Source organism: Gavialis gangeticus, unplaced genomic scaffold (genome assembly GCF_001723915.1).
Source record: "Gavialis gangeticus isolate Ggan-Ray unplaced genomic scaffold, GavGan_comp1, whole genome shotgun sequence".
Lineage (NCBI taxonomy): Eukaryota > Metazoa > Chordata > Crocodylia > Gavialidae > Gavialis > Gavialis gangeticus.
The window spans coordinates 4,006,528-4,016,788 of record NW_017729026.1 but is presented as its reverse complement, the minus strand read 5'-3'; the positions used below and the strand labels follow the sequence as shown (position 1 = coordinate 4,016,788).

The following is a 10,261-nucleotide window of genomic DNA, read 5'->3' as shown; positions in this document are numbered from 1 at the left end:
CAGACTTCCTGAGTCAGGTAGAGGTCATCCACGCACGACAGGAAGCTTGGTGACCGCTTGTATTTTCCCAAGTGATCCTCCTACGAGATGTCTGGGTAACTGAAGTCACCCGTGACAACCATGGTCCTGGAGCATGCGGCCTCAGCCAGTTCCCGGGCAAACTCCTGGTCAAGCTCCTGACTTTGGGTGGGAGGTATGTAGTAGACTCTCACCGTTGTATCCCCTGTGCTGTGTTCCCCATGGATTTTAACCCAGAGGGTCTCCAGTCATCCACCCTGGTTGCCAACAGCAGCTTGCAGGGACATGTAGCTTTCCTTAACATAGAGAGCTACACCCCCGCCCTTTTTATCCACTCGATCTCTCCTGTTCAGGGTATAGCCATCTATATCCATGGTCCAGTCATGGGTCGAGTCCCACCAGGTCTCCGTTATCCCTATGTCGTCGTAATTATTTGTGTTAAGCAGGAGGACAAGCTCCTCCTGCTTATTCCCCAAGCAAGACTAGAAACATAGGGAAATCCATCAGTATCACCCTGAATTATCAAGTTTTTTCAAACAGATGGAGTTAGGTCTCCCAGAAGTAATGCATCTTCTCAAACTATCCTCAGATACACAGAACTAATTCTGGCAGAGGGACCCCTCCAAACTTCCCCACCTTACTGCTCCTTGCAAAAGTCAAAAACCCATGGTACTCTAAAGTACTCTAGCAGCAATTATGGAAAAACAAGTAGGAATTAATGTTGCTTCACAGTAGCACACAGTAAATGCTGAACTGGACTGGATATTTACCAAGAACCGACTGAAGTCCTGGCAGAACTGTGGTTCCTTTAGTCTTGCAGGTTCCCCTGTGCACACCCCCTGCCACCAATTGCCTGAGGGGCCCCAGACAGCCCTGCTGGTTGCTGCTGACTGGCAGGTAGACAAAAACAGTGTCATGTTTAAAATTGTGGTTTTAGCTTCCCTGCTGATCAGGAGGGATCAGAGGGGTCCTCTGCTAATCAGCAGCAAAGGGGCAGAATAGGGGGGAAGGCACACAGACAGATGTGCACGGGGGAACATGAAAGATTAAAGGAGCTGCCATGCACTCTACTTCCACCGTGAACTTGGTAGGTCCCTAATATTTACATTTTCAGGGTATGATATCTTAATACAGCTAGTGCAAAGTTCCTCCTCTTTTATCCCAATGTCCAAATTCTTCCTACCACTGAAGGAGCTTCTATGAAGTTCAAGACAGAGGAGACAAAGCTGCAGGTCTCATGTTCTAGGACAGTGGTTTTCAACCTGGGGTCCGGAGAGTATGTCTAAAGGGTCCAAAAAAAGACATCCATGATCAATCAAAAGTATGCAAATACTCAGAATTCAAAGAGGTCTGTACCTCCATTCAAATTTTTTTAGGATTCTGCAAATGAAAAAAGGTTGAAAACCACTGTTCTAGGGTCTCAGAAAGATCCCTACTCTCAAAGAAGTGAAGGGGATTATGCAGTTCAGGCCAGGAGGTTGTTTAGGGAAGCAGGAGATGAAGAAAAGCAGGATGAAGTTTTATACTTCAGCTTTTTATACTTGTTTCATATATTTGATTTGCAAAAGCCACAAGCAAGAATGTTCATACCAAGTCAGTACAACATCACATCAGCAGTTAGGAACAATAATGTGCACACAGTATCAAAAAGAGAATAAATCATAAAGTGCAACTGATATTAGAATCTAGGGAGTAATCTTCTTAAGTAATGGTCCAGCTGTCAGCCACATTACTAATAATATTGGAGTGCCTTCTATACCACCATGCCACATTGGTCTCGAGCCACCAAGACAAATCAACTTGTTTTTGATCTGTTATATCACAAAAACGCATATTTCTATTATGTGTCCTCCAATCTGTATCTACATGTAAGCCTATCATGTCATACCAAAACAGCTAGAACACCAACCGCTAAACTGGCAAATGCAGCCATAGCTCCTATTTGTCACATTGACGTGGCATGGCTTTCACATGCATCAGATGTCTACATGGCACACTGAAAGACCCGATAAATTTTAAGGTAGACTGAAGTCACTGTCAGGGCATCTACACAAGACACTTTACTGAGCAGTAGACTAAACTACTGTGCAGCAAAGCATCACCATCTATACATCCATGGCATTTACTGTGCAGTAAATTAGTCTACTGCACAGTTAACTAGCATTTGTAAATACAGGTACCAGATTAGCTGCTCTCATGTAAATGCTGACCAGATCAAATTTGCTCCTGGTCAGCCACACTAGCAGGGGGTCAGAGGGGATGGGGGAGTTTTCTGTCCCCAGTCCTGGCATTGCTCAGCTCCCAGCTGTCCCCAGGACCCAGGAGCTGATCAGCTTCAGAACAGGGTCACTCTCTGCACCCCCCTAACCCAACACTGTGTGGCTCCTGGAGCTGGGAGTCAAGCAGCACCGGGGGGACTGGGAAGGTCTAATGCCCCTGCTTAGCCAGGGCCTTGTCAGCAGCTGTCCCACTTGAGAGGCAGCTGCCAGCAAGCCACCTGCCAGGCAGGGGTTCCCTGCCTGGCAGGGGGCTTACCAGCAGCTGCCCTAGAAGCAGGACAGCTCCTGGTGAGCCTTCTGCTAGAAGCCCCGCTGCACACATGGCTCACTGGCAGCTACGTGATCCAATGTGGATGGGGCCAGGAGAGCTCTGCCAGTTACACGGTGCTGGGAGACAGCTGCTCCTGCACATCAGGACCCCCCTCTAGATCCGATGTGCATGGGACCAAGAGACAGCTGCCACTGCAGCTGGCAGAGCTCTCCTGGCTCCATGCTCATTGGAACTGGCCCCCACGACCCCTGGAGCTCCCCCTGGCTGCTCAGGGGGGCAGAGGAGGCTAGGAGCAGCCCTGTACCAGGCGGCTCCTCTTAGGAGCAGATTTGCTCCCAGCAGGGTGCATGTGTCCACGCAATCCCAGGGAAGGCTTACTGCACAGTAAGATACACATTAATAGCACATGTAGAGATGGCCAATTTAAGTTAAAGCTCTCCTAACCAAGGCAAAATTCTAGAGTATAAAAGCAAGATTTCCATTTGGAATCAAAGCTTTTAACAGAACACAAAAAACTGTCTGCACCACTAATACATTCTTCTCTTTCTAATACTACAAAATAAAAGAAAAAAAGGTATGGTAAACACAGAAGATGACAGAAATGCACTAATCATGGTGCCACATTACTGCACTATTAATATGCAAAAAACAGAAGTCTAGTATATAGCACTTAAATGGTGGGCATCCTGCAAAGCTTAATCCTTCTTTGGTAAACAGTAGAATTTCTACTACTGGATTTTAATACTGCCTCTCCTTGACACAGAAAAAAAACAAGGCAAATAATATTTTTTTTCTGGTAAAAATCAAGTAAAGACTGGGTAACATACAAAAATGGGACAGTACTATGCCAGCCTCTTTTCCTCTAGATGAGAAGGCATGCTGCAAGTAGTTTTCAGGCAGAGTCTGCAATTCTGCCTTTCTACAGATGTTCACAAGAAAATCAAATTACCTTCATCTTCCATAACATTTTCATACATATGCCTTTATACATAATAAATCTCACTGAAGTCAACTGGAGTCTTTCCTTGCAAGTCATAAAGGCAGAAGGAAACACTGTAATCATGTATTCTGGCCTTCACTATTTATCCAGATAACAGGAACTGAATTCTGGACAGTCCTATTTCACTTAATTGAAAATGCTGAGTGAGGGAGAACTCTCACCCTTCTCACTAAGTTGTACCTACAGTTAATTAAAGTTCTATTGACATTTTTACATCTAATTTCTTGTATGGATGTGTCTAACTTCACATTGCAGTTACTGGATTTTGTCATGCCTTTGTTAAACTGAAAAGCTCCCTTATCGAATTCTAGTTACCCTTTATGTACATTAAATGATAAAACCAACCCTCTTTGCAAATCTAACTGATCTGAGTCTCACCGTAGAGCATATTTTCCAATCCTTGTAACTCTTTGAACTCCTTCCAACTTATCAAAAACCTTCTTGATTTTTTGACACCCCAGAACTGGATAGAGTATTCCAGTAGCATTTGCAACAGTGCCAAACAGAGGTAATATAACATCCCTACTCATTATTCCCCATTTGAGTTTTTGGCGACAGTAGCCACTGAGAAGTCATATTCAGCAGACTATCCCACACGCCACCCTCCAATTTCTTTCTAGAGTTACTGCTTATAAGACTAGATTCCTCCATCCTCTAGATCTGTTCCTTTTTCCTTTTCCAGCCACATTAAAAGTGCACATAACTTGATTATGGCCACTTTACCAAGCAACATAGGTCACTCTGAATCAGGTCCATAGTACAGATGCTCTCCAAAATAAACAATGATATTCTGTCCAGTTGTTACCACTATTTCAGATTTTTTAAAAAAACTACTATTCTGACAGTCCAGCGGGTTCTTCAGTGCAAGCCATGCAGTGTCAGAGGAGTGTAAAGCAGTTGATGGCAGTCAATGGGTCAGCAAATTACCTCTCCTTGTTTATGGCTATTATATCCAATTTAAAGAAACAAGAAACACCTTTAAAAACTTCTTATGCTTGCCTGTAATTGTCAGAGTATAAAACAAAATGACTACTTGCAAGAGGAGAAAGGTGGCAAGACACTATTACAATGTGGTTCAGTTAAGTGTTGAACAGTCTAGTTATTGGTGCGCTCTTTCACTTTTTATGTCTGCATACAGCATATGGACAACATTTTGAAAGTGCTGATAATAACAGAGAACACACACAGAGATCACCCCAGCAGCCAGTACCGGAGAAAGCTAAGTATCGTCAGGAAATTACTGATTCATTACTGGGGTATAGGTTGCAGCCATATTGTTCTAAGGACATAAGCAGACAATATATCAGATTTAACCAAAGAGCCTTGTCTGACTCATTACTGGATATTCTATTAATTCCCAAGTTTACATCTAAACAGTAGCAGGGAGTGCTTCCCTCCCAAAGACAGGATAGGGAAGTAATATCCTGAAGGGCATAGGACTCAAAAGAAAGCTGGAGGCTGCCTGGGTGCAGGCCAGAGAAGGCAGCTGCAGAGGGGAAGACCAGATAGCAGGCAGCATGGGAAGTAGGACTGGACGGCCTGAAAGCTAGTTTGAGATGTGTTTGTTGGAAGGGGTGACAATAATCACAGCAGCAGATGTTTGCAGGCCATAGCCAGATGACACAGGGCAGTATAGAAAAGAGTTCCAGATTTCTATCTTACTTCTTCTTTATTGGGTTGCCTCTAGGGGGCTGTCTCAGGAACTGGGGGCTGATCTTGCATCTTCAACTCAGAACTACCCTGCCAAGAAAACCTGAAACTTATTTCTGGCAGAACCTGCAGTGCCTATAAAATAATCCCTTCCAATCCAGACTGCACATTTAAAACGACCCATCAAGGGATACTATCTACAGAACCTAGTGCTTGGGTCAACAGTACTTATCCCCAAGCTCATGGGACAGTCAGCATCCTGTAAGATACCTAAAACTCAGCGCAACCAAAACAACTATGGCCATACCATCATGGGGTCGTTTACAGAATGAAAAATAAGATTTACATAGTGGGGTACACATTTCCAATGCTCTCCAGGCAAAAAAGATTGCTCCATTAGCTGAAAAAGTACCTATAGCTGGCTCACTGAAGAAACAACTTTACCTTCTGCATTGCTAGTTCTCCATCACTGTAGTTTTTTTAAGCCTAACAGTGTTGCAGTCTGTGTGGATAGGATGGCAGCTACACACTACACTAACTCAGATATTAAGTGTATCCAGAGAATATAATTATTAAAAGTTGAACTCAACCCTCTCCTCTAATGAGAAGAGTCTTGACCTATGCTGTTTTTGGTGACCATCACTTTAGCATCCATGCATCACAAACTTACTGCTACATCATCCCCATCAATGTTTTAATTTTAGAAGTTTGTCTTTAAAGAAGACAACTGTCAACAACATATTAGAGCAGGAAGAAAAAGCCATCCTATATGTCAGTCCAGGTTTCCCAAAGGTAGTCACCTTTAAGTATCAGCTAACCACAGGCAAGATGTGCACTGCTATTGACATCAACAGACATTCAATTCAATGGGAGCTTCACCTATGGATCAACTGTAAACTCAGACCCATAGTTAAACTATTGGTACGACAGTATTTATGATTATGACTGATGATCTAAAAGCAATGGATGAGCTTAAGCATTTCCATTACTTTTGGGCAAGGTTGCTCAACCTCTCGCCCATGGAGCCTTGCAATCTGGCCCACAGAGGTCCCCAAGGGTCCAAAAATCTGGCGGCAGGGAAGCAGTGGCAGCAACGACCTATTGCCAAATTTCCAGACCCGTGGAGAGCCCCATGGGACAGCCAGCGCAACAGATCAGCATGTGAAGGCACTGTGGGTCCAATCTGGCAGCACTGGACTGAATGGAGGCAGCGTGGGACCCCATCGGCAAATCCTGGCACATGGATCGATTCCATGCCAACTCATCCTGCTTTAGGGCAGGGGTGCTCAACCTCCAGCCCACAAGCCAGAGGTGGCCTGTGGAACCATGTCTGGCCCACAGGATTCCTCCCAGGTTGGGAAATTTAGCAGCAGGAAAGGAGTGGCTAGTAAAGCAGCCACCGTCCCCTACAGCCAAACTCCCAAACCCCACACAGTGGGGAGGGGCCAGGTCACAACCCTCCCCCCCCGGCAGCCAGATGGGGCCAAGTTACACCCCATCTCTGCCTGCAGTGCTGGGGCTGCCCCCAACTGTAGGGACAGTGGGTTTAGTGCCGCCACGGCTAAACTGAGACCATAAACCAGGTCCGACTCTCAGACAGGCCAGGCGCTGAGCATCTGGCCAGCTGGCCAAGAAGGTTGAGCACCACTGCTTGAGGGCCCTGGGAGGAGGCGCCCACCAAACCCACAGGAGACGGCTAAGTCCAAGACAGTCACCAACAAACAAATGCCCCCATGCCCAGTGCATGGATGAGGCAAAACCTGCACCGGGGTCTGACCCGCAGCACGGGACTGAGCCTGAGGGAAGGGAGAAAGACACCCCCTCCCCCCATCAAAGAGGGGAAGGAGAAGACACGGAGCCAGTCAGGCACGCAACCGTGGAAAACGAGGGTGGGAAGGGACCTCAGGAGGGCATCTAGTCCCACTCGCTGCTCAAAGCAGGACCATCCCCAACAACATCATCGCAGCCAAGGCTTTGCCCACCCGGGGCTTAATTAAACACCTCCAAGGACGGAGCTCCTCGCGCTCCTGGCCAGCAACTTTTCCCTCCTCTCCCCGCTCAACTCCCCTCGGAAGTCCCTGCAGCTGGCGCACAACAAGGAGCCCAGCCCAGCCTCTGCCGCCGCCAGTGAGGCGGAGGAAGGGGGAAGCCGCGGGGGGCGGGGGAAGAGCCGTTACCAAGGAGGCTGTGCGTGTGTGTGAGAGAGATCCACCCTGCCCCGCCAGTACCTGCGCGCAACCCCAAACGGCTCCCCGCCGCCGCCGCCGCCGAAATTGAAGTTCGTAGTCCGACGCTGCCAGCCAGACCCGCGCCGGCCCCGCCCACCCCAGCCCCCGGCCAATCTGCTGCTGCCGCCCGCCGCCAGGCCTCGCCTCCTCCCCCCTCCTCCGCCGGGGCTTCCCTTCAGCCCCGCCCCCGTCATGTCCTCTGAGCCCCCGCCCAATCCGGCTGCCTCAGTGCCGCCCCCTGCCGGGTTCCTTCAACGCCATTGGTGAGGTCGTGGGTCTGTCGTCAGACAAGGCGGAGCCTGTAGCTCATGCCCCTAAAGCGGGGCACCCGCTAGTCACTCTGCAAGTGGGCTGGGACGGTCAGGAGTGTGGACAAGTCTGCCCCTGGCTCCTGGGGTTAGGCCTGGCTGTAGGTAGGGCCTTGTCTAGGCAGTGGAGGGGGCTACTTGGCAGCTGCGGAAAGCAGGCTGCCTCCTTGGGCAAATAAAAGCCAGCCTTCTTCACTCTGAAAATAAACCTTCACCTGCTTGAGCACAGCTTGTTCTGGGAGCATGCTTCAGCCTTGCCCTCTCTACAGAGTCTGCTCTACTTAATGGCCCCTGTGCAAAGCAGCAGCCTTGCCTGTTGAGAGCTTGCTTTCTTAACAGATAACAGAACAGAGGTGAAAGCCAGCAAACGGGCAACAAGGTTGTCAGGTATCCAGGTTGTAGCCATGTTGTTGTACAGCAGGGGTGGCCAGCCTGCAGGTCAGGAGCCATGCGCAGCTCTTCAGAAGTTAATACGCGTCTCCTTGAATCTTTGCACAAGCACCAGTTTACAAATGGGTGACCAGCCGCATGTGACTCCAGAGCCACAGGTTGGCCGCTCCTGGCATAGAAGCAAAGGGAATCAAAACTTGCAGACTCATGGCAGAGGTGATATCTTTTATTAGACCAACTAGATATTTGTAATATAGATAATTAGTTATTTGCAAGCTTTCAGGCACCCTTCATCAGGCATAGGAGATGAAAAAGATTGTAAAAGTTCTCCTGTGTAGAAATGAAAACCTAGAACTTTTGCAAAGTTAGTGCTTGAAAATGCATAGGCGAACTTTTACAATCTTTGCAATCTCCTGTGTCTGATGAAGGATGCCTGTGCCTGAAAGCTTGCCAATAAAGACTTTTTTTACAAACATCCAGTTGGTCTAATGAAAGAGATCACCTCTGCCATGAGTTTTGATTCCATGATGTTTTGAGAATTTGTTTGATTCTTGACCCTGACTTGCCAGTGCTACTGAGTTGAAGCCGTCCCTTTATACTCAGAAAATATAACTTCAGGAGAAACTAGAAAGAGAAAGCAAAAAGGCAGAAAAGCATGATGCACCAGTGAGGCCAGAGGTTCAAGGCATGCGGATGAATGAATATGGAGCAAAGGGTCCCTTCCAATGTAAAAATAAATCTCATTTCTACACACACAACACTTCATGCCAGGCAACCCTTAGCTGGCTAAGATGCAACGAGGGTGACAGCTCTGTGGTGTGTTCCTTGGGAGGTGAAAAGACGACAATCATTTGCAACCTGATGGACTGGGAAGAGAAAATGGAGCATGTGTTCAGACAGGCATATTGGGATGTGTGTGAGAAGGCTGCAAAGCTCTTGGAAAGAAAATGTATGAATACGTGTTAAAAAAAAGTATTTGGGAGCAGTTAATGAAGCTGGGGCTTTTATATCCCTACTCTTTTCTGTATCTGAGCAGGGAAACAAAGCCTGGTTATACACACAGTCTCATTAAAAGAACATTAAGGTTACAAAGTCAAACATTCCACTTAGGAAATGCCAAGGTTGCCAGGATTACTCAATTTCATCACCCTGGGGCATGTGCATTGTGATTGTCTTTAATTACATGACCGCTGAGTGAAGCAAGGGTCATCTGGGGAAACAGAACAGAATGCCAGGGTGTCTATGCACATGCTCTGTGGTGGAGGGTGGCACGCTTTAATTAGAGCAGCTCTGAAAGCTGCTCTCATTAAAGCACCTGCAGCATCGCATATATTCAGTGTCCCACGATTCAAAATGGTGGCGGGGGCGCTTTAAGTAAAGCTCGTTTGACAAGCTTTAGTTAAAGCACCCTCACCACCGTTTTGAAATGCAGGAGCGCTGAATACATGTGACACGGAGGGTGCTGGATCACACTAATTAGCATGCTCCAGCACACTTGATTAATTAGTTGGATCAGAGCTGACGTGTATAAGTGCCCCTGTTCTCCCAGAGCATCCCTGCCTCACCCAGTGATCAGGGAGTGTCTCTGGAACAGAGCTGTGCAGTGAAGGGAGCTGTTTCTTATAGGACCCCTGATGCATTGATGGCAGAAGTTGTGAGGAAGCCTGGAACTGGACGAGAAGGGTTAATTTCATAGTTAAGGCAGGTGAGCATGGTCCTGGAAGACTGGATCCTAATCTGTCTGTAGGTCCTGCTACATGTTTAAATTAAAGCTGGCTAGAAACCAGCTGTAAAGCTGTTACACATTTTCAAGCACTCACTTTATAGCTGGTTGGCTCTTATTATAGCTGGATAGTCATTTTTATCCTGTGATCACTACATTTCAGGTGTGGCCATTCTAAATTTATTGTGTGATTGGCCAGTGAATTGAGTAATAAAAGTAACATGTAGCAAGAGCCTGTCACAGTTCTTTTGCAGTCCTCAAATCACTTGCACCAGAACATTTCCCAGGTGCTCCCTAGCTGTATGCTCCTCCTTTTCTTGCTGCCTGACCCATTTATAGTTCAGCACACAGATGCAGCTGAAGTCAGTAGGAGGTGTGCAACAAACATATAGAT

The 10,261-nt window shown here is 47.1% G+C and overlaps 1 protein-coding gene across 13 annotated transcripts in view; it reads right to left on the bottom strand.

Annotated features, from left to right (window-relative positions):
• The window catches only part of EPB41L2 (erythrocyte membrane protein band 4.1 like 2), a 276,308-nt gene extending 268,804 nt beyond the window's left edge, over positions 1–7,504 (bottom strand). For 3 of the 13 annotated variants that reach the window (XM_019520278.1, XM_019520280.1, XM_019520287.1), the window contains exon 1: positions 7,447–7,494. The gene's annotated coding sequence lies outside the window, so the exon portion shown is untranslated. Of the gene's footprint in view, positions 1–7,446 lie in introns of all 13 variants that reach the window. The other 10 variants (XM_019520281.1, XM_019520282.1, XM_019520283.1 and 7 more) reach the window with 7 other exon arrangements.
• Positions 7,505–10,261: the final 2,757 nt, after the last annotated feature.